General features: G+C 44.7%; 1 long non-coding RNA gene across 1 annotated transcript; it reads right to left on the bottom strand.

The window, feature by feature from the left end:
* Positions 1 to 1,243: 1,243 nt before the first annotated feature.
* Positions 1,244 to 25,329, bottom strand: LOC129380264 (uncharacterized). The gene is made up of 4 exons (XR_008608284.1): positions 25,213 to 25,329; positions 23,611 to 23,649; positions 9,163 to 9,357; positions 1,244 to 1,357 (listed from the first exon to the last, which is right to left on the bottom strand). It is a non-coding gene; the product is annotated as an uncharacterized lncRNA (long non-coding RNA).

Raw genomic sequence — 25,329 nt, 5'->3', positions numbered from 1 at the left:
TTCGTATGCGTTCTTGTGCGTTCAGTTCCCTTTGTTGGTGCCCCATTTTTAGGGAGGACACAATTCCTGACAGTGCCTTGGTGAGCAATAGTGTACGTGTTTCTAGCTAAAGCCGGGCTTCGTCTTCAGTCGGTAACTACTGTTGGAAGAAACGTCGTTTTATTAGGCATTCTGCGTAGCTCATACATTTGGAACTGTTGATAGAAAAGTGAACAACAATAAGAAATGACCGCACATAACCAGCACACGGCTAAGGCACAGATTTATTGAAGATCAATTGTTACATATATCCTACACCCAAAGTCGCGCACAAATGCACGCGTGACAGCCGTTAGCGCTTTCGGCCGTCGCGGTATTATTTGACGGCAATACATAAAACTTCCCACACAATTCATAAGATGCTATAAAAGGACATAGTTCACCTTTCGTCATGACGCCAGCATAGCCTTCAGGCAATTGCCAGAATTTTAGGGCGAATAGTGCAAGGCAACTACTATTCTGAGAGAAAATCAAAGAAATTTGAAAGTGGCAACGCCCTTCATTTCACTTCAGGAAGTCGTCAGTGCCAAGCAACGTGTGCGTCTGGCTTCATAATGTTATTGCACAATAGAAATAGAACATGTTGAAATTTAAGCAAGGGTATTTTCAGGACTGGCATATTAGCGCATTTTTCGGTGCGCAAATTTCACGACACCAGGGAACAGTGATTGTAAAATTGAGATTGGGAGTAATCAATTCGATTTCTTTCATGTTTCCCACAACATCTTCTATAAGCATATTTTGGACATTTGTTGCTTTCCGGCATATAAGATCGTTCGGCCTTGTGATTTAGATAAAATTGCTATAAACCCCATGCGACATTGAGGTGTTTGTAGATTATTAACCATTAAAAACAAAGCACACTCCTTGAACTGAAGGTGTACGTTTTTCATAGAGTACATCATGCGTTGATTCACCACCTTTGAGCTCTGGTGGACTCATTTGACACATTATCCGTAACATTGCTAACAATGATTAAGTTAAAAAAAATATTGTATCATCGTTCTTAGAGCTCTTTCACACCGAGTGTGTCAAGCAAAAGAAAATATATGCCTTAACGAAGAAATTCAGGGCCGAGAAGGTTAACATGAAGGATTTTAACGGAAAATTCTTGCATAAAGCGTGCTGTAATATTGTGGTGAATTGTGACAGCAATATACCATTACTTCTATAAAATAATAAGTATGCAATGCCAACACAAAAATTTAATGCAAGATTGTTTATTGAGCAAAATTTTCAGCAGAATAACCAACACCACTTTGAATAAGTCTCCCATGCTAGCTCCGCTGTGATATCCAGAATATTCTCATACAGAAACCTGCAATGAATAGTGAACAAGAACATTAGAGTAAGGAAATGTAATTGCGCGTACCTAATATAATTACACTAACCCTACACAGGTAATCAAAAGGGTTTTTGTAATCTGTTTTGTACATTTTGCAATTTGGTTCAGCACTCGTTTCATGTAAGATACTTGTATTTCACGTTAGATATAGAATACAACGTTAGCGCGCACGCCATCCGAGCGTTCACAAATGTTTTCAGTGTGCTTTGGCAGAACACAGTAATTTGGATAATATATATTGTACAATTATCGCCATCTCCCTCATTGTGTTATGTTCACTACATCAGGAAGGGCTGTCCCTAGGTTTTCCAGTTAGCTCTGTTTAGCGCTAGCTGATTCGAACTGGCGCCTCCAAACTTGCTAACTTCATCACCATGCTTAGATTTCTGCCGTCAGAAGCGCTGTCACCCCATCCTCCAACTCAAATCCCATAACTCGGCACGCATTCTGAAACTCTGATAGCTGACCGGTTATCTGGCTAATGCAGCACGCAGCCTGCCACGCTTCATTTTCTTCTCCTAATATGCACTAGAATATCGGCTAACTCTATTTGCTTCCTCATGCACACCGCTTTCTTTTTCTCTATTAACGTTACGCCTAAAATTTTAGTTTGACTGCTCCTTGCGCGCTCCTTAACTTCTCGAGCTTTTTTGTTAACCTCCAAGTTCCTGCTCTATTTGTTAGCACCGGCAGAATGCAATAATTATGCACTTTCCGTTATATCGACAGTGGTGGGCCTCCAGTCACGATTTGGTAACGCCTGCCATATATACTTTCATCTATTTTGATTCTTCGACAAATTTCCTGCTCATGAGAAATGTCCGTCTGAGTAGTTGAACCAGACAAACGTGCTCCTACATCAACTCTAGTGGCTAAGCGGCGATAATGAATTCTTGTTAAATTATAGGCTACTGAGTATTTTTGTCGTCTGCATACTATTCGTCAAACCTACTCTTACACTTATTTCGGTTATGTCACTCAATAACTTGTTGGAATTCATCCCGGGAATGCCTCAACAGGTTAAAGTTATTTGCAAACTGAGGGTGCTTGGAGATATTAGCTTTCCATCCTCACTCCTGAACCTTCCCTGTCTAATTGCTTGAGTACTTACTGTAAGCGTGCAGTGAAAAGCATTGCAGAGATTCGGTCTCTTTTTGCGACTACTTCTTGGAAGGTAATTTTCTCGTTTTCTGGAGTGGTACCAAGGTAGCTGTGGGATCTTTGAAGATATTTCGCATGATGTACGCGTATACACCCTGTACTGCTTGCTCGCGCAGTGCCTCCACGAATGCTGGTATCTCTAGTGAATTAAATGCCTTATAATCCATGAAAGCTAGGTTGAAAAGGTGAGTGTATGTACCAGCTTTCTCAATTAACCGATTCATGATATGGAAGTGATTCATTGCAGAATAATCCGTCCTGAAGCAAGCCTGCTCTCTTGGTAAGTGTAGGCCAAGTGCTGCCCTGATTCTAATGGACATTATCTTGTTCAATATTTTGTACAATGCTGAAAGCAATCTAATGGACCTATAAGACTTCCTTTCTTCAATCCTCCCTACTTATCGTTTGGTATAACGTTGGCATGCTTTCAGCTCTCTGGTACAAGCTTCAAGTAAGGCATTCCGTATAAACCACCGAAAGCATTTCAAGTAACATATCTCCTCCATCTTTGATGAAATTTTTGTTTCCTCGTCTACTTTCCCTGTAAGATGTCTTGCAGGCCACTTATAATTTCATCACTGCTCGTACAAGGAGCCTCTTTATCGTGTTCAGCTCACTTGCAATGAAGGTTGCATGGCTTTACTGTGTTTTGTACAGGTCAGTATGCTGTTTATCACCAAACAGTCTTCGGGCCTGAAAATTCATACATCAGAAAGATCCTTGACTGCTTTGGTACGGTCACTATGCTTGTATTTCTTGCGTCGTTGATCGGCGGTTTCAAATTTAATACCGCTTAGTAGCACAAGACTCTTCACTATGTGTAGAGCAAAGGTCCTGTTTTAGCGACGAACAGTTGGAATTTTCCGACGGCACTGCTACGGCGCACGTAGTGGCGCTGGTATTGCGCTGGTGTCGCCGTATTATGTAGCACCTAGCAGTGCTTCTACGCGAGCGTCTCGTCGCGGATCAACAGCGCACAAAAAATGAGGCAGACTAATAAAATAAAAGATGCAACAGGCTCGGCTATCTCTTTTTAGTCTACGTCTTTCTTGCGGTAGGTTTATCTCGCAACACGAAGTGAGTCTCTTTAGTCACGGGGTTTTCCGGGCCAAAACCACGATCTGATTCTGAGGCACGCCGTGGTGCGGCATTCCGGAAATTTCGACCACTTGGGGTTCTTTAAGATGCACTTAAATCTGAGTACAAATTTTTTTTCGCATTTCACTCCCATCTAAATGCGGCCGCCGTGGCAGGAATACGATTCCGCGACATCCTGCTTAGCAGCCCAACACCATAGGCACTCAGCAACCACGGCGGTTCGCCATGTCATTTAAAGAAAAAAATTAAACCTAATCCACCCAGATTCTTTTTGTTATTTCTTTAATAGTTGGAGCCTTCCCTCAAGGGCAGGGTGACGGAGCCGCCACGTGGCACCGGTTTGCCGTATCACCTGCCCTTCTTCATTCTCTGAGCCCCGAGATGGCGGGCGTCCACCTATCATTCGATGGAGATTACCCAAGCGGTAATGTCGATCTTGTTTTGGGTTTCGTCGGCACGGCGATGCAATGCCGGCGATAACAGGGTGTAGCGTTGCGCTTGCGCTCTCATTTGGGGCTGCTATTCTGAAATTGAGCGGCAGCAATTTGTTGTAGGGTCTATCCAAATACTCTGGTGTCTTTTCCTATTTCGTGCCCCTTTCAATGATATGTTTCTTCCTAGCTATATTTCTTATATTTCACTATTTAACTTCAGCTTTCAAACGAACTCACTCTATCGCAGTCCTGAAAGTTCTTTCGTGGTTATAACTTGGAAATTTCCACTCGTGCCTTGGCCAATCCACCATACTGGGTTCTAGCCATGAGTTGGGCCACAACAACAACGACTCCACTGATTACCTATTTCTTGGCCACTCTCTCTGTGGGGGGGGGGGAGCGGCATGATCCACGAATGGGTTGGATAACAACGACAATGATTAAAACGAGGTTGTAACTACACACCGGGCTACGCCGCACATAAGACAACTGCTGCTAGGCAGAAAGAGCAGCGCACTGGCGAGAACTCCTTACGGTTATTAATTGCCCCCCTGCTGAAAGAAACATACAGTTGGGCTTCTGGCCAAGAGGCCATATATATATAAAGGGAACCGAGGGGCCCGATTTTTATTAATCACATGTTAGGACGCCAAAAAAATAAACTGACACTAAGAACACCACACGGAAATCTATTTCTACATAGTAAGTGAATTAAAGAAATAAATTCACGGACATCGAAGTGGATCAAAACACGACTATTCGCAGGTGGTATATACAAACCCACGACTCCTTATTATGCGTGCGATGCTCTTACCAGTTCAGCTACCGGGACCACGTCTTGCCATCCACTTTCTGGGGTACTTATGTTATGTATTTACCGATAGAAGAAGGGAAACAGAGGGGCTCGATTTTCCCTAATCGTGACACTATAAAGCCAACAGACAATGACGCCAAAGAAAACATTGTGGAAAATTTGCTGTGGTTTAAATTGTAATGTAAAAACTAATAGAGAAGTGGGAGATGAAAGTTAACGAAAATTTAATTTGCCACCGTTGGGAGCCTAACCTACAACTTCGTATTACGCGATGGTCATAGCAACGACCTCCAATCAGGCAGCCTTGATGTCATGAGACAGCAGACGATGGTTGTTTAACCACGTGCCTGTTGTCCTAAGTTCCCGTGTTACGTGATCCGATCCGGCAACAAAGGCTGTTTCAGATCGTCCCACCATTGCTCTGAGTGGCATTGGCTAACATTGCCTGCACTATATCAGTTGAACATAAATACATAAGTTGGAAAACAGGTTGACAGCCCTCGCCGTAGCGCAAGTAGTAGTGCAACAAATGCCTAATGCGGAAGTTGTGCTTGCGGCTCCTACCGGCGGCAAGGAGTCTTTTCGTGCACTTCCATTTGCGTTTTTTAAAATAATTTCTTCATTTGAATTTCAACCACAGATATTTTCCCCGATGGTTTCTTTAAATTCATTGTCTGTTAGCTTTATAAGGCTTTAAGGCTATAAGGTTTATAAGGTTATAAGGCTATAAGGCCCATTTCCCTTACCAGCGTACCCTGCAAACTCATGGAACACGTCATCTACTCCAATGTCATGAGCTTCCTCGATTGTCACAACTTTTTTCATTCTGCGCAACACGGTTTTCGAAAAGGCTTCTCATGCGAAACCCAGCTGGCCATTTTTGTTCATGATTTGCATGCTAACCTTGACTCTAACCTACAGACCGATGCTATTTTTCTGGACTATGCAAAAGCGTTCGACAAGGTTCCTCACCAACGCTTACTACTAAAACTTTCATATTTTAACCTCCCCTCTAATATCTTTAAATGGATCGAAGAATTCTTGACTAACCGCTCACAGTACGTCACCTTAACAACCGCAACTCCAATCCTGTCCCAGTAATGTCAGGTGTTCCGCACGGTTCTGTCCTCGGTCCGCTTCTGTTTTCAATATATATTAACGATTTACCAACCCTCTAGTAATATTCACATGTTCGCCAATGATTGTGTAATTTATCGCAAGGTTAATAACGCTTCTGACCAAACATCTCTTCAAGAGGACCTTAACCGCATTATGGAATGGTGTGCCAATTGGTTAATGGAACTTAACCCTCAAAAATGTAAAATCTTGTCCATTACGCGTCGCCGTAACCAACTTCATTTCCCATACGTCATAGCTAACGTCCCTGTTCAACCGGTTCTATCATACAAGTACTTAGGCATTACCTTGTGTGGCGACTTGTCCTGGAGCACACACGTTACGAACATCATTTCATCCGCTAATAAAACACTTGGATTTTTAAGACGTCATCTCCGGCAAGCCCCTAAACAAGTGAAGTTATTAGCGTACAAATCCCTTGTCAGACCAAAATTATAATATGACACACCCATTTGGAACCCGCACCAAGCTTACCTTATAGATGCACTCGAATCAGTCCAAAACAGAGCAGCCACATTCATTCATTCATCATTATCTTACGACATCAGTGTTTCAGCTTTGAAAGCTGAATCTCACCTATTGCCCTTATCACTTCGTCGCCGCATTGCCAGCCTTTGCTTGTTTCATAAATTTTTCTATAGCTCACTATGCCGCGCACCCTATATCGTCCCTCCAGCCCGCATATCTCATCGCACTCGTCATACGCTTCAAGTTTCCCGACCTCGTGCCCGAACTACCACCTTTGCCGCATCATTTTTTTCCCGTACTGCAGCAGACTGGAACGACCTACCCAACGACATTGCAGCCGTCACGTGCTCATCCAACTTTGCCAATAATGTAACCAATCATGTTTCGTTGTGTTAACACTTGCTCACCAAAATATATGTACGCACCCCTTATGTAATACCCCTCGTGGGTCTTTAAGATAGTAAAATGAAATGAAATGACATATATATATATATATATATATATATATATATATATATATATATATATATATATATATATATATATATATATATATTAAAAAAATTAAATTATGGGGTTTTACGTGCCAAAACCACTTTCTGATTATGAGGCACGCCGTAGTGGAGGACTCCGGAAATTTCGACCGCCTGGGGTTCTTTAACGTGCACCTAAATCTAAGTACACGGGTGTTTCGCATTTCGCCCCCATCGAAATGCGGCCGCCTTGGCCGGGATTCGATCCCGGGACCTCGTGCTCAGCAGCCCAACACCATAGCCACTGAGCAACCACGGCGGGTCATATATATATATATATATATATATATATATGTATATATATATATATATGTATATATATATATATATATATATATATATATATATATATATATATATATATATATATATATATATATATATATATATATGATTAGTTTAGATATTGCTTACTTCCAGTTGATAAACACAAGTACCCCACAAAGTGGATGTGAAATCGGTGCTATGGTAGCTTAACTGGTAAGACTGTCGCAGGCGTAATGCGAACGAATGGGTTCATATCCCACTTGCGACCAGTTCTTTTTTCGTCAACTTCCACTGTCATTGATTTATCATTATTTTAAATCATCAGTAAAATATTCAGTATGCCGTGCTTGGTGCCTTTGTTGGCATTTTCCGATATGGTTAAATATAAACAATCTGGCCCCTCAGTCTCTCTTCAGTTCGTGTGTATTATATATATGTATATATATATATATTTGTATGTATCTATATATACATGTGTGTGTGGGGGGGTTTCCTCTAGCACATTGGTCTAATATACTACTATGAGTGGGGTTCGTCGCTCTGCTGCCTAGACCGATTTTCTGACACAACTTTTGCCGCTGATGTGCCCAGCTATGCGCTTGCCTTATGCTTTGGTGGATGATGCTGTAGTTTTCGTCAGATCTAGAACGGTGAGTGGCCTTCTCTGCTGTCCACTTTGCCGCACGGCCTCAGCTAGACAGCAACGTTGACTTCGACAGCCCTTGATTACAGTGATGCCACTCGTCAGCCAAGTCTGGCCACATTCAGCGGCACGAATGACACCAAGGTCTAAGATGGGTTGTCATCATATAAAATACAGAGCATCCACAGTAAATAACATGATGCCACAAAGTTCAGCAGTAATTGTTTTAGGTTAGAGGGTGATTTAGTGGTTTAGAAACCACTAAACCGATCTTCACACGTGAGCCGGTTTGAAATGACGCTTCACGGAACAGTTTGGCTGACCTGCCGGGCCACGTTTTGCGAACGAAAATGCTTACGAAGTTGGTCCCAGCTAACTGTTGAGACGTTCACCAACTATACAAGAATAGCAGACAGCGTCGAGCTGTATAACCTTTTGAACACAACGGCAATAGGGCGGACAAGATATGCCGAAGGAAATTTTCCGAAGAGGCATTTCGTGTGTTTCTGTCCAAGAACAAGCAAAAAACTAACGAAGTTTTGTCATGGTTTTTGACGTCATCGAGCTTTGCTTAAGCATCGACGAGATCCATAGGCAGCATCTTCTCAAGCAGGGCACATCAGTGTCTGACAAAGCATTCTCGAATAGCACCACCATGCTCGTCCTTGATCCTTTGCCTTCATAGTTAGACCACGCGGACGCCTCTTGCTAAACTTTTCCTAGTCTCTTCTGCAAGGCAGTCAACCTCGCCTATGACTGCACACTTTCAGCATGTGATAGAAAAAAATTGTGAAGCCATACGTACTTTCCACGAACTTTGGACGGTGCCGACCCCCCATTGTCCCCGGAGAGACAAATCCAACTCTCACCTACACCGAGACTGCCACACGAGCACCACCACATGCTTTTTCGTCAACATGGACAGCTTGCCTTGCTCATCCCTTTTCCCCTACATGGTGTGGCATTTTTAATAGTAATGATGACATGATAGATCCTCGCGTTGCATAGAAGTCGTTATTCTTGTGACCAACGGCATTTTCGTTATTTTTTGCTACATTCGGATTTAGGTGACGCACTGATGTAAGCACCAAAATTTGGATGGCTTTTTGCATTAGTAATGTTCAGCTATTAATGTTTAAGGAAGATGAAGTCAGTTTGCCATCGTGTTAAATCTGCCTCTTTTTTAACCAGGCTCAGGCTCTGTACTGTAAATAGTTACTCACCCGTGCGATCTGGTTTTCATTCCTCATCTGGATCAGACAACCCACAGTAGTGCTCGCACTCATCTAACGTCTGGAAACTGTTACAGCTGTTGCTTTCACCAATACTCATGTTGCAGGTGTTTGTATTATTGTCGAAGTAATATATATTGTGTCCTCTGGAACTATTCTGAATGGCGCTTGGACAGCCTTTGCACACTGCAATCAGAACACCATCGAAACTCCAAGTCAGAATATAAGCATGCAAATTGCTCTGACAATTTCTACGCCATTGTGCAGGTGAAGAATGAACCACTTGTGAGCCTGAAGTGCACATCATTTTTTTTGCACGCTTGGAACTGTAGTGCAAGAAGTGATTTAGTGAGACTGAATTAGGAAGCCACGGGTAATCTTCATCCCATCTAGTGAGAAATAATGCCGCTGCTCCACAACATTACGAACTTTGCTTTTTGTTTTCCTGAGTTAAGATCTTCCGTGAGACTATCGGTAACGGATCCCACAGCAAGAGTTCAAAGACAGGTGGTAAACAAGTATTGTAAGATTACTCTAGTCTGTCTTCAACGTTCCCCAAGTAAATTACATGTCATGACGGAGAAACATAAGGGGTATGAATGTAAATGCTTAAATTCCCGCGGTTGTCTTGTGCCTTTCCTCCATTCTGCGTATTTCCTTGATGTACATTTTCTCAAATATCTAAGAGACAAAATTAAATATTAGTCGTGGCCTCTACGCGCCACATTCGTGGTATGCTTGCAGGGTACACTTTAGTGGGGAGATCTGGAGTGTCCTTCACAACCTTGAATTTTTTTGCGTGTACCGAAGTGTTTGTGTTTGGCATGTATTTAAGTACACAAGCGTTTGCAATTCGCCACTGGGAAAACGCAGCCGCCACAGCTGTGATCAAGCCCGCGACCACAAGCTCCGCAGCGCCACGCCGCAGCAAATGGGCTATACCGCAGCGGGTACCTGCACTAGCTTGAAACCATACAATAAATGACAGGGAATAACCTGTAGACGAAGCGAACAACAGCACGTACAGAAACTTAAGATACTCCACTAAATTTTTGCTTTATAAAGACGTTTCAGCCTACAAGTGTAAAGAGCTATGGTCAAGTGATTTCTTCTTTTGAATCCCTTGGGCTTATCAAAACTAAAGTGGGCAGAAATATTTTCCATGAGTGTGCTAACAAGTTCGCCTATGCTTCTCGCTATTTAAGGTAAGATTACGGCTGCTGCTATGTGGAAAGCATGTAAAAAAAAAAGATAGAAATGTGGCTGACACTGAAGTGTGAGTCCTCGAGCGAAGGACACGCATTTATTTGTGTTGACATTTCTTAAGAATTTTAGAAAAAGACTACTATTCGTGGCTTGCTTAATTATTCGTAACAGATCGCGAAGAGGAAATATTTACTGCTATTGAAAGACACTCGCCACTTTAAGTACGTAGCTTAATTATTTATTTTTCACAAATAGTAACGGCGCAGCGATGAATAAATGAAACTGTGGTGTTTATTGGCGCAAGGGTCAGGTATGGCAAAGAGCGCCAGGTCCGTGGTGATGAGTTCGCAGTGCACTTATGAGTTGTATGAAGTTCATGTGACGCCACTGTAAAGGGGCCTTAATAAAGTCGTTATAAAGTGCGTAAAATGTATCTGTCATAAGATTACGTCGATGGAAAATGACGTGTACTATAAGCATTAAAATCCATCGCGAAAGAACGATACAATGTGCAATACATGTCAGATGCTTGAATTGGCTAGAGCACTACTGCCTCGTTAGGGCCCTTGAAGCACAAGGGCCTGGAGGCATGTGCTATGTAAAAACATTATCGCAGCGGCATCCTCTGGAAAGAGCTAGGCTGCGCTACGAATGTAATGGACTTATAAAATGTAAGATAACATCGTTCAAAAAACTGAGGACAGCTTTAGTGGTAAAGGGCAGTCCTTGGCCAAGAAACATGGCTAGGTGAAGAGGGACAGAATAGCGGTATGTCAGAGGAAAATGATTCTTTCTTTCAGCTTCGGCCTCCCGACACTCCAGGAGGACGTGAAGGATGGTCAGCCTTTCACCACATCTATCACAGGTTGGAGGTTCATTTCCAGTGAGCAGAAATTTATGAGTGCCAAATGTGTGTCCTATTCTCAAACGACAGAATAGGACATCTGATCGCGGTGATATTTTGGTGGAGGGCCAAAAACCTAATTGTGACTTTATCAAGTGCAGCTTATTATTTGTTTCTGCATCGCACATACGTTGCCAGCGGTTTAGAAGTTTCTTTCGTAAGAAAGGCTTCAGATCTGTGACAGGGACAGCAGCGGAAGGATTAACAGCGTGCGATGCAATTGACGTGGCCATCTCATCCGCCAGAACGTTGCCCTCGATGCCCCTATGGCCAGGCACCCAGCATACAATAATATGCTGATTAGATGAATAACCTTTACACAGGTAGGCATAAAGATCAGTAAGCAGTGGAATTTTGTGCTTATAGAGTGACATCAAAGCCTTCAAGACACTTAGGGAGTCTGTATATATAACTACTTTTTGGAGTTTCGATTTCCCTATATGCATCACAGCCGACAGTATTGCGTAGACTTCGGCCCTAAAGATACTTGTTTCCGGATGCAGTACATCGGATTCCGAGAAGGATGGACCGACGGCTGCGTAGGACCCTTCGACATGTGACATGGAAGCGTCTGTGTAGAACTTTGTGCAGGAGTGCTTATACACAAGTTCTAGGAAATTCATTCGCATTTCGCCCTCTGGAGCGTGCTTTGTAACTTTTAGAAAGGATCCGTCACATTTTACCACCTGCCACTCCCAAGGGGATAACAGCTTGGTTGGATTCATTAAGCGATGCTCGAGGAGTGGGACATCCATTTCAATGCTCAGCTCCCTCAGGTGCAGTGAAAAGGGCTGTCTTATGGAGGGACGATTACGAAAGAGCGTAGCATATATCATATCGTTAACGGTATTAAAACCTGGATGCTCAGGATTAGGGTGTATTCTCAGAAAATATGTGAAGCTGATGTATTTTCTCTGTAAGTAGAGTGACCACTCATTTGAATCGGGATATAAGCTTTCAATCGGGGTAGTTCTGAAAGCGCCAGTGGCTAAGCGGATACCTAGATGGTCGACAGGATCTAGCATCTTTATCATGCTCATGGCGGCAGAGTTATATACTACGGCACCATAATCCAATCGTGACCGAATTAGGCTCTTGTAAAGATTCATTAAACAATTTCTCTCACTATGCCATGTAGTCTGGAATTGAAGTTTCAATAACTTCATCGTTTTTAGGCACCTTTTTAATATATTTAATACGTGGAATAAAAGTGAGCCTATAGTTACATAAACTACCTAGAAATTTGTGCTGTTTGTTCACTGGTATTTGTTGTTCACACATTTCTAAGCAAGAATCCGGAGCCAGGCCTCTTTTTCTTGTAAAAGCGATGCGCCTCATCACAGAAGGTATGCGATGACGTTACAAAGTCCGATAATATAAGGCATGCAAAATGCACAACTTACCCCACTTATTTCAGTGTTGGGTATTCGGTTATCACGAGAATAGAAATATATACTAGCGCAAGAACATAGCTAGCGCGATCCAGATTTCCGATGACTGAGTCTCTTATCGTGACGTTGTTTAAATAACGGTATTTCAATACCTTATGGAAAGTTACAAGATATGACGGATGCCGTAGTTCGGGGCTCCGCATTATTTTCTATTATTTCCTTTAAGGTGGACGTGAAACCCGGTACTCAAGCACTTATAGATTCCGCCTAAATCGAAAGACAACCACAATTGTCGGGAAGTCATTGCCGCAAGCCCACCTCCTTTTCTTCGCCCTCCAGGTGAACATTTTCACCCTACATGGAAATATTCCTTGCTGTTTGCATCGAACGACATTCGTATGTGAAGGTTTTTTTCCTGCTTTTCAAATATATGTACGTTCTCCAGAGAACAATCGCCGAGTATAAAGCAGCTGACCAGAAAAGCAGATGCAGAAATTTCAACTCTAACCGCGTACACGCCCAACGGCATTACGATATGCCCGCCAACAGTATGAACTTGCCTTCCAGGCCCAAGGCATGATAACTTTTCGAAGATCGTCGCTAGTTTCTCCGTTTGTCCACAAGATTAAGTAGTAGTCACCACCTGTGTCCAATAACGCACTAACGGGGTGACGCCGTCCATCAGGGGTACGCCAGACGTAAGACTTCCTCTGGAGCGAGCGCCGATCCTCCATACGTTGGATCGGTTGCACTGATGGGAGTGGGACGTAAGACGTGGTGCAAGACCTGATGGGGACGAAAGGCGTCGGAGCGGGGACAGAGGCTCAAGCCAAACCTTCGGTATACGATGCAGGAAGCACCTATGCATGAAGAGGCAGCATATTCCTTCTTCGAAGGAACCCTAAATCGCTTGCTGAACTTAATTTCTCATGAAATCAGAAATGGAACCCAGCGAAGGTGAGGCCTGCACCAGAGGCATTGAAACACATCCCGTGCCACAGATTGAATAAGGTCGTCAAAACGACGTTTCCAAAGCAATGGGCTCCTTCGGTGAAGCAGCGTTCGCCTACCTGTAAATCGCAGTGTTTATCTGGCAACGCTGTCAGTTAAGCCTATGCACATAGGTGAGTTTTCTGGTATAAACGCGGCCTCTGTCGTGTACCGATCTTCTCTTATTGTTTCGCAATTTTGATATTTCAGTCTGAGAAGAATTTAACATAATAGGCATGCGCTGCCGGTGCTTTATTTCATGGCGTTTGTTTGTGGGCTGCCAGTATCAAAATTTCGAGGAGTAACTTTTGTAAAGAACGTAATACAAGATCTGAGCAACATTAATGATAGAACAACAACCTATTAGCCGAATAGAATATGCGTAGTTCGGGATGATTTTACCGCCCGCGAACACCAGCGCCTACGCTGACACCGGATTTTCAGCGAGGTGGGGCCTTTACCGCTATCTCGTTAGATCCCGGATACCGAGCGCGCAATTCAATATTTTAAGACACTGTGACGTTACGGCTCCCGAATACAGCAGCCGAAAGATATTGTCTGTTTGTAATGTTTTCAGATTTAGTTCCATGGCTGGTGTCAGGGTTCTCTTTTCCGTGATCATCATAAACCAGACGAGTTTCTTGAAACCTTCAATTTGAAATATTGATGTTGGGGGTCTGTCTTTCTTTTCTTTTTTTGGGTATCCCCAAGAAGTTCAAGGCATTGCTAAGTTTATCGGCCCCCCTGAACAACTGGTGCTCTTTCACTACCGTCGTATCGGTACTACTGTGCAGAGACGACGAACTGATCCTACTGCTCAGTGTTTCTTCTCAGTCACGAGGATTGTCTGGTAATTGTCGCTTTCTTTCGGGGAACACTGTCCCCAGTTAGACGGGAATGGAAGTGAAGCCACCCGCACTCCCACCGGATTTAGCGGCGCCCGCGTTGGCATCCTCAACAAATCGGAACTGTCTCTCGAGCGGCAACGAGGCTACCCTAGCTCCAGCAACGACTACGTAACTGCCCTGAGCCAGAAAGCAAAGCGGCAAATGCTTAGGGCCTCTGTGGACACACCTACTATGGTGAATCTGGAGAGTTCACCGGACTACACCATCCTTTTCTTACCTGTGCTACCTTCCGACAACATGAGGTTCATCAACATTCAAGTTGCATCGGTTGAACTCGAGAGACTGTTGCCAAATGGCATTGAGGACATCCGAATCAACCCTCGGATGACTGTTGTTGCAGACGTCGCTCAAGCGTCGGCGTTAGATTTTCTGCGAGCTGTCACTATCCTCGGTGGCGTGAACGTTCGTACCATCATCCCGATGGGAAAAGAGGCTACTAGAGACGTAATATATAACATCGTTGCGGCCATCTCAGGTGAGGATTTACCACTTTTTATAAAGCCTGCATTAATGGGATCCAAATACTACAGTTGGCCCGCCTCGGAAAATCCAGATGCGTATAAATTGTTTTTAAACGTGACTGCCTTCCGTCGCATGCGAAGGTAGGTCATTTCCGACATGCTGTCCGTCCCTTTGTTCCCAAGCAGCTTCAGTGCAGAAAATGCCAGAAATTCGGTCACGTGAGCGCCGTCTGCGGAAAGTGTACGATATGTTCCCGCCGTGCAACACAACACTCTGTAGTCAACTGCCAGGCTAAAACTTATAAGTGTCCAAACTCTCAAGAGCCCCACGACACCTCATCGAGGGAATGTCTAATATTTAAGAGAGAACTCTCCGCCTTGAAGAAAATGGTGAGGGACCGGTCAACTCATCGCGAAGCAGCTGGCGACGTCAGGGGACGTCGTTCTCGTCGCAGAGGCTCATCAAGGCATTCCGCTCTCCGCACACAGAACACACGTGCCACAAAGCCTCTTGCTGTTGAATCTGCTTCAGCCACAGTGCAGTATGTGTACAAACCGCGTATTGATAATGGAGCAGCTAACAAGAACGCCGTGGATGAAATCAAGGCCACCACTGCCAAGGATAAGCCCTGTGGAACAACCCCAACAAGGAGTGACACCACAATGCTCAACCCCTCACCCAGATGAGCTGACAGAGCATGAGCGCCGAATTATAAGAATGCACAAGTCTGATAAATGTGATTCGCACGCTAGTGGACAACTCTAATACGCTAACAGCTCGAAGTGCAGTGCAAGCGTTTGATGCCCTGAGCCCAGTGCTTGCAAATCTTGCGTAAGCACAATGGCTCTTTCAGTGCCTTCACTGTTTGATGAAGTCTGTAGTGCGACAATTTTACAGTAGAATGCCGGAGGATTTAAATCGCGGATTTAATGTTTACGCCAATACGTTTTTAAGAATCGATTTACTATAGTGGTAATATGTGAACCGAACGTGACAAAAATGCTAGGACTCTGGGTACGAGGCCTTCAGGCGCCGACGTGCGGGCAATCCAGCAAAGTAATTGTTTACATCCATACAGAACTAACATACAAGCCCCACTCGGTGCAGCCTCATGATGGAAACCAATGCGTGTGTCTCCGCATTAAAAAGAATAAAGTGGCCTTCACCCTTATTGGCGCCTACATCTCCCCATCTGGTCGGTTCGACGGCAACCGACTGCGAGACATCCTGGCGGTGACTTCTGGACCCTGGATTTTCACGGGTGACGTTAGCGCTCATAATTTGTTTTTGGGGACGCTCCAGAATAGATTCTAGCGGCTGGAGAATTGTGGAATTTGCTTCCGACCACGAACTCAGCATTATGAACGATGGCAGTCCAATGTACTTGCGTGGTTCGACCTATAGCAGTTGCTTAGATTTGACTTTGGTGTCACGGCATCTTGGTCAAAATGTTCGATAGTTTTCTGTCATCGAGACGCATGCTTAAGACCTACTTAAGAGTCAGTGGATTTGGAAGCTTCTCCTTTTCTACTTCCTGACAAGTAAGGTAGTCAACATGTAAGAGAAAGGTGGAAGAGGCATGCAAAGAAGGATTCACCTGCACCATTGGAAACCTTATTACAAGTGTACTGGAATCATTAAGTACACCTTTACATCCGCAAGAAAACGTACGGATTTCGACATGGAACTTAGGCGAGTTTGGACGATTCACATAAGGGCCGAGAGGCGGTACAGACGCACCAAGTCAATTCATGACCTTAGAGTCGCTCGACGTATACAGAAGAAAATCCAACGTAGCATGGACAGGCTGGAGGAACAGCAGTGGAAGAGATTCTGCAAATCACTTGACCCGCGCAAGCCACTGTCTATCATATGGAGGACGGTGCGCGGCCTTGGCTCGTCTCCACAGCAACGACACCCATTCTGCGCACTAGCCCTGCGTCAAGGCCACTCGCAGGATCATATAGCCCAAGATTTCTGTGTGAAGATTGCTGGCGGTGGGGTCACCATCAATAGCAAAATTCTGGGTGAGGTTCCTGCGACACGCTTCCCAGGATTGAATGTGTCCTTCTCATTGAGGAATTGGACGCTGCTATGGCCACATGCAGGCGCTCATCGTCGCCAGGAGCAGACGGCATCACCTACGATGCTTTATGCCACCTATATGAAGATGGCCGAGGTAGACTTCTGGAATGTTATAACTAGTCATGGAATGATGGGGTCGTTCCTGAGCGGTGGAAGTCCAGCCGCTTGATACCACTCCTGAAGACTGGAAATTCACCACTTGACATAGCGTCCTACCCTCCCATTGCGCTGTCCAGCTGTGTTAGGAATGTTATGGAAAGAATGATTCCCACACCCCTAAAGTGGTAGCTGGACCGCCACAGCGTATACCCCGAGGCCATGGCTGGCTTTAGAAGAGGCCGTTCCTCTATTGACAACGTCATCGATCTCGTGACGTCTGTAATGCAAGAAAAACACCGCAAGCGCATATCGGTCGCGCTTTTCCTCGATGTGAAATGTGCCTATGATAACGTAACACATGAAGCCATCCTTGATGCCCTGGAAAATAATGGAATTGGTGGACGTATATTTCGGTGGATTCGGAGCTATCTATTCAAAAGATCCTTCTTTGTGCGCAGAGCACATGGCCGAACCGCTGACCATTAAACTTGCTGTGGTGTCCCGCGGGGAGGGGTTCTCAGCCCGACTTTGTTCAACCTTGCAATCCTTAGACTTGACCACTTTCTGCCACATACCGTAGACTTTCCTATTTGTTGACGACATATGCATATGGGCCTCGGCAGTCACACGTCTCCAGGTGCGTGCATGGCTTCAAAAACCATGACCCTAACATCATCGTATCTGCGTGCTCAAAGCCTCAGCATTTCAACCGAGTAGTGCACCTTAGTCGCTTTTACCCACAAGCCCATGACCAGGTATCCCATTTCTATTAACCACGAAAGAATTTCATACGCAAAATCACACTGATTCCTAGGCGTTATTATCGACAGACACCTTTCACGAAGCCCCCACATCACATACTTAAAGAAGAGGCTTACTCCGGTGTACCTTGCTGTTCCAGAAATAGCGAAGAAAGCTAGCCTGACCACCGCGGCTCTCAAGCAGATCACATTGGAACTTTCGCATTGTTCACATGCTAACCGTAACCATGCTTACACGGACGCTTCCCTCTCGGAAAATTCGACGGGAGTCGTTGTTACGCCATCTTAATCGGTCGTCACCAAGTTAAAGACTTCACACGTAACTTCACAGTTCGGAACCTCTACTAGTTACGAACTGGCCGCTTTTCACGCTCCTGTCGAATACATTGAAGAAGAACGCCTAACAAATGGGCAATATATTGTGATTCGAAAGCAGCCCTCGAGAGCTTGCGAGGTTTAAGACGTGGCAATTATGAACAGCTGGTGTCTGAAATCAACGAAACTTTCCACTACGCTTCAGAACAAGGACATGATATCATCTTTCAGTGGCTGCCGGGGCATTGTTTCATCGTTGGTAATCACCTCGCGATGACGCTACCCAACGTGGCCGGGCTGGCGCACCGACACTCCTTGTACCATTATCGAGAGTAGACGCTGCAAGACAGCTTCGCAGTCTCGCTCGTACCGTCACGTTAAGTTACTGGCATACAGCACAGATCCCTAAGTGTTGTTTATACAGCCTTGATTCATTACTGAAACTTAAATTACCAGCAAAACTGTCACGACGTGACGCAACACTGCTGTGTCGGCTGTGGGTAGGAGCAGCATTCACCAACACCTACAGTTATCGTATTGGAATGGCTGACTCGCCAATGTGCGCTAAGTGCAAGTGTAAAGAGACCATCAGTCATCTTCTGTGTCACTGTGCTCGCTTTGGCAACCAACGTCAAATTCTCCAGTGTGCCTTTAATAGACTGGATGACAGGCCATTTACAGAAGCAAGGATCTTGAGAACCAGGCCTCACAGTTCATTAGCGAGAAAGCAGTTCGAGCGCTTCTTCACTGCCTGAAGGCAACAAACTTGAGTGCCCGACTGTAAACATACTACACCTAACTTAATGCATGTGAAAGGGCGGTATAGAATTATGTTTTCTCACTCTCTTTCACTCCCCATTCCCCTCCCCACGTGTAGGGTAGCAAACTGGACTCAGTCTGGTTAACCTCCCTGCATTTCCTTCTCCCCCTCTCTCTCTCAGCGTTATTTGAGCGCAAGGTCATGTGAATCCCTGACATCAAATTGTCTAGTAAGCAACTTGTTTGTTTGGAAGCGCGTGCTCTAGAATCTATCGGCGGGACGTTTAATGTGCATAGCAATTGCGATATTATTAGATTCAGCTAAATGTGCGTTAAGTGAGGCAAAACTTTAGTATGGCAATCGTGTTCCAAACTTCGTGAGTGCATTTATTGTCGAAAATCTTATGAAGTCAAACGTTTCATAAGGGACAGCTTGCACGTTGAAGTAATACCAGCTCAATTTAATGTGCACAATAACAGAACGTAACAGTGTTTAGTGATGGGTAGCCGAATACGTTAATTTAAAAAAAGAACAATATACATGCAATTATGTACTTAACGAAAGGCACGTGAACTGAGCTATCGCCAAGAAAAGCCAAGAATTTCACCTAATTAATACGTGTCGCGGACCGATGGGCCCTTAATGACGTTGTTAAGTGCTCCTTAAGAGGAAACGAAAAGAAGGTGTCGATTCAGAGCGCATTTGTGAGAGGATTGTCAAATTTAGGCTATACTAAGAGCCCCTCTAACACCTACACAAACGTCAGCTGTTGAAGCTATGCGTTGGCCGGGCATGCGCTGTCTGGCTTTCTAGAACGCAGCGTTACGGCACGATTGATTCTGCAGATAGAGCAGCGATGCATCTTGGTCTATGCTCGCGCGTTTGGGGCACTTTTGTCGTCGGTAGTACACACTAGCAATACCTTTTAAAGTATGGTGCTGACGTCGATAATGTTATTGATATTTAATATTAATAATGATATTTAACGATGGCGACACACATTATCGTCGACAGGTGCTGGTAGACGGCATGACAGCGTGACGACGCCGAACCTACGACATTGCAATGATGATAGAGAGAGAGAGAGAGAAAACAAGGGTAGGAAAGGCAGTGAGGTCAACCAGAAGTGCATCCGGTTTGGTTCCCTACACTGGGTGTGGGGGAAAGGGGAATAGAAAGAGGAGAAAAGGGAGAGAGTAAGCACTGAGTACGTGTGGGAGGGACAGCATAAACAAGAACGCTATAAAAGGTCTGTTAAGCCCGTGCACTTCAAGTACCGCACTAGTGCACGAATCGCTTTTCGAGCCAGTGACGGGTGTGGCCACGGTCCGAGTATCTTTGACTGGGTGAACGGTCTCGAGTCCAGTCTGCGTAAAGTTGCCCGCAGAGAGAGGCGTTGGACATCGTAGCGAGGGCAGGTACACAATAGGTGCTCGATGGTCTCCTCGCACCCACAGGAGTCGCACATCGGGCTCTCGGACATTCCCATACGGTAGGAGTTTGCGTTCGTGAACGCCACACCCAGCCACAAGCGACACAACAAGGTTGCTTCGCCGCGGGAAAGGCTAGATGGCAGTTGTAGCCGTAGCGTGTGGTCCAGTTTACGTTATCTGCAATTGAAGCCACATGAAATCCAGAGATCGTAAGACTTCTTGCGCGCATGGAGGCGAAGTTCTCTGGCAGCGTCCGACCTCGCCAAAGGTGTTGGACGCGTCTTGGTATCTTCGTGGGCACACCGGGCAGCCTTGTCAGCTATGTTGTTGCCGACGATGCCACAGTGAGCAGGAATCCACTGAAATATAATGTGGTGTCCTCTTTCCAGAGCATGGTGGCGCAGTTCCCTGATTTCAGACGTCATTTGCTCGTAAGTTCTGTGACGTAATGCGGACTTGATGCTGTGATGGGCTGCCTTAAAGTCACAAAATACGACCCATTTCTCTGTTGGCTCTTCGCTGATGTACATCATAGCGGCATGGAGAGCTGCAAGTTCTGCCGATGTAGATGTAGTCGTGTGCGACAATTTGAATTTAACTGTAACGTTCTTGGCTGGAACGACGAATGCGGCAGTTGAGCTGGTAGGTGAGGTCGAACCATCGGTATATATACGTATGCGGTCATGATACGTCTGGTGCAGTAATAGGAGCGTAAGTTGCTTCAGAGCCGGCGATGGATGATTGGACTTTTTTGTAATTCCAGGAAAAGCAAAGTTCACTTGAGGCTGTCGCAGGCACCACAGGGGAGAGGAAGGCTTCGCCGCCGGTGTAAAAGATGCCGGTATGTACTCTTGATGAGCGCTAATCACTCGTAATAAGGTCGCTTGAGGTCTCTCGGCTGGTAGGGAGGCCAAATGATGGTTGGGGACCTTTGACAGATGGCGAATGTGCGCTCTGTGAGAGTTGACAGCTACATGTGTCTGGATTGTATGGTCTCCTGCGATGGCAATTGTTGCTGCTGTTGAGGTGCACCGAGGCAGCCCTAAACACGTGTGTAGGGCTTGACCTTGTATGCTCTCCAAGGCGGGAAAGTTCGTCTTGCATGCATTCGGCAACACTGGTAGGCTGTAACGTAGGAGTCCGAGAAACAAAACCCTGTACAGCTGCAACATAGAATGTACTGGTGTACCCCAGTTTTTCCCGCATAGAAATTTGAAGACATGAGCAATGGCGACTAGCTTCTTCTTCAGATAGACGCAGTGAGGGCTCCACGAAAGGTTGCGGTCAATGATGACGCCCAGAAAGCGATGCGTCTTAACATACAATACAGCTTGACCATTGATGGTAACAGGATACGATGACATTTGTTTCCGCGTAAAACCAAGTAATGCGCACTTTTCAGTAGACCCACTGAGGCCTTGCAATGATGAGAATACATTAAATGCCGCCACGATGCCAGCAGCAGCAGGATCAAGACGGCATGACGGTAACGGAACCATGACAGCGTGACCACTATCGTGCACAACGGCAGCGTACCCTTGCTTTCTTCTGCGTTGTTTTACTTCATTCAGGCGTGACAATTTTCAGAGCGTTCGCCTTCGTATTTGGCAAATCACTCGCCATGCGCTAGTTCATATATGTTAAGGTATGGCGAACTGGCAAGACGAAACAATGTATTTTCATAACGGTAGCACACGAGGCGAACGCATCCCGCAACGGCCCGCACATGCGGCGATAATACGTGATTAAGCACCCGTACTAGACACAGCATGTAGATTTTAAGACGCCACAAGGCTATCTCGCCAAAGCACGTGCATTTCTAAGCAATAGTTCTGTCATGAATGCTGTCATGAATGCAACTTCGGCCGCTATAACGTAAAGTTATTCCAAACTTTTCTATTCCAATTCTGCAATCAGCCCTCCACGATTGGTAAATAAATTTTGGAGCCACCACCCATGCGCCTGTCTGTCATACGACGTCACGAAAACCGCAGAAACACCCCATATAATGTGATATGGGCACGCTGGTAATGCATGATTAGACCGAACAAAAGAAAAATAATAATTTCTGACTCGACTCGTTTCTCGCTATTACAGAAAAAGGCGTTTAGTAATTTGCTACTGGTCAATCTTTTTCAGCCTACCCCCATTTTGCCTGTATGTCACGCGACTTCACGAAACCGCGAGAACTCACCGCGTCAAAGTGACGTGTATGCGTTAAAGACGTATTATTATGCCCAACAAAACTAAAAGTTTTTCTGAATGGCCAGGCATTGCCCTGTTCCGAAAGGAATAGAAGATGGCTGCGTGCCGATCAGTGTAGCACTGGCTACTCGGAACTGCCGAGGAGTATGGATTCATTTGCCTATAATAAAAGATTTTGCGTTGCCGTATAAGGTTACCCAGATCTTTAAGCCCGTATACCGCACTGCTCGGTCAACTCTAGCTTGCTGAGCATTCATTTGAGCGGAATTTCTAAGCTGCCGTTGCACGCCTCCGCGATTTTCGACCAGCCACTGCAAGCATAGTAAGGGAAGCGGACCAATAGCAGATGTCGGCCCCACCCTCCTCATCCGGTTATGTACTTTCACTGTGTTAGCTCAGCCCGTCGAAACTCTCTCCACTTGAACGTGCTATTCGCCCCTTCTCAGCCAGTTAGATAAGAAAAAAAATGCGCAATGTGGGCAATGCTATTGGCTTTGAAAGCAAAAGAAAGTGACACCCTATAAACTAGAAGGGCGTTTGATTGGGCTTGTCAAGCAATGCTGCTGGTTACCGACCGATGCTTGCGTAAGTGGTTACGTAAATTTGACGTCAGGAAATTGCAAGAAAAACAGAATAGATTAGTTTTACGTTATAGGGCCCCTCCTTCATCGAAACCACGTGTCCTTTGCATAGGCTTCTTCCCATCGAAAAATTGCGGCAACCTACCATGAAAATCACCGGAAAAGACAAGGAAAGCTATCCTCTTTGGAATGTCCATAGGCCAGAGGTATGCGATTGCCATTACCCGGTGCACAGAACCCCCATCGGTGAAAAATCAATATGTTTTAAAAATATCGTTGCAGTCTACCGTACACAAAGTTTGAGGCTATAAAGAATATTTAGATATGAATATAACTTACTCTCAGGGTACCAGCAAGTGTGGTTTCGCCTATCACACACTGAAAGAGAAGAAAAGTGAATTAGTATATACATTTGCAGAAATTGCTTTGACAACTGCTTCACTTAGCGATTTTTCAGTTTTAGCAATTACCGCAGCAGTTAGAGCGATGTGCTTAGACGGTTTATATGGGAATAGGTTGGGCTTTAGCGTTACCATTTTATGTAAATCTCGCGGGGCACAACCTTGCGTAAAATGCAAAATGTGTAATATATCCTAAATGCTTTAAATACGAATACCGTAGTGTGGCATTGTCTTTCAATAACGCTAAGTATAACATCGTTCTCTACAATCAGAAACATGTCGCGTTGTCTACGCGTATATTGCTTCAGGTGGTTGAAGAAAAATTCCTTCTGACTCCTTCTTCTGAGAATTCCTGCTGAGAAGAGATGACTCTTCTCTCGCAGCGAGAAGCGTCATCTACTATTGTGGAAGCCAAATTCACCAATACTTATTCACTTCGCGATTTCTTTAGTGTCGCAATGCTGTTCTTGGAAGGAGCACAGTTTCTATCAGTCATCGTGTTATCTGGTTGCAGGGATTGTTCTGAATAAAAAGAATAAAACAAATATATTGAGGCGATAGATGAGCCGTTAGTAGGCGTGGTAGGAACCCGAGTATCTTGATGTTTTACTTGCATAGCACATTACCATGGACGCATTCAGGATTTGCGAATCTGCATCAAAGGGTGTCTTTTGGTACATACTGGTGGAAGAGCCATGTTTCTCAGCCGGTACAGGAGAGGGCCAATCCCATCCCCTACTGCATGCTTGTGTGCGCTACAGTGCTGTGTACTGTTATGATCGCTTGGTACATGAGAATAGATATCGCAAAATTCTGCCTAAATTTATGCTCAAGACATGCTGTACATTATGCATGAATGCAAGGCTGCATTGCAAGGGGTAATAAGCGGGAATGGCAGCATCCGATGGAAGTGTAAATGCGAACTTGGCTAAATTGAGTGCAACTCAAAACCATTAACGCAGTGGGAATTCGTGTTGATTCGCGTAGTTAGACTACGTTTAAAAAAAAATCAGAGGTGCTGTGGTGATGTGGGCATATATGGGGTAGCATAAATGAAGTGCCGGAATTTGTCGCCTTCTTCACCTCACAATGCAAAGCATATGGGGTGGACCGACAAAGCCTCAATTTTCTATTCCGATCATGAAAAGATACCACCGCATAGCGCTTAAGAGTGGCATCTTCAATGGGGAATGAGAGCTCGAATTGATTAGGCATGGCTGTAAATGCAGCCACTATGGTCAATGTTCCAAATTTTAAAGAGCTGTTCCCTTAGAAATTAAATTCAAATTAAGAAAAGTTATCTCTTTTTAAATCCTTATATTTCTAAGAAAGCTCTCGCTAAGCTATAACATAGTCTAATACATAAAAGAACGTAAAACAGCTTTTTTAATGTACAATGTTTCGAAAACTAACTGAAATTATAGGGCTTGCCCTCACGACAGGGCAAATAAATTACAAAGAGTGCTGCTACTAGACACATGCGTTTCTTCATGCATCCTTCCGAATAGTATTCCAAGAAAAATCATGCTTAGGAACATACCATCGTCTTCTTGTGCAGCTTTTCGCTTAGCATCAGTCACGATTAACAGTGCGATGCACACGAAAGCGAGAACTGCGATGACAGTTGGTTTGTTCATGCTGTCTTAGCGTTCAACCC

Source organism: Dermacentor andersoni, chromosome 10 (genome assembly GCF_023375885.2).
Source record: "Dermacentor andersoni chromosome 10, qqDerAnde1_hic_scaffold, whole genome shotgun sequence".
NCBI classification, from domain to species: domain Eukaryota; kingdom Metazoa; phylum Arthropoda; class Arachnida; order Ixodida; family Ixodidae; genus Dermacentor; species Dermacentor andersoni.
This window is presented reverse-complemented; position numbering and strand designations above follow the sequence as displayed.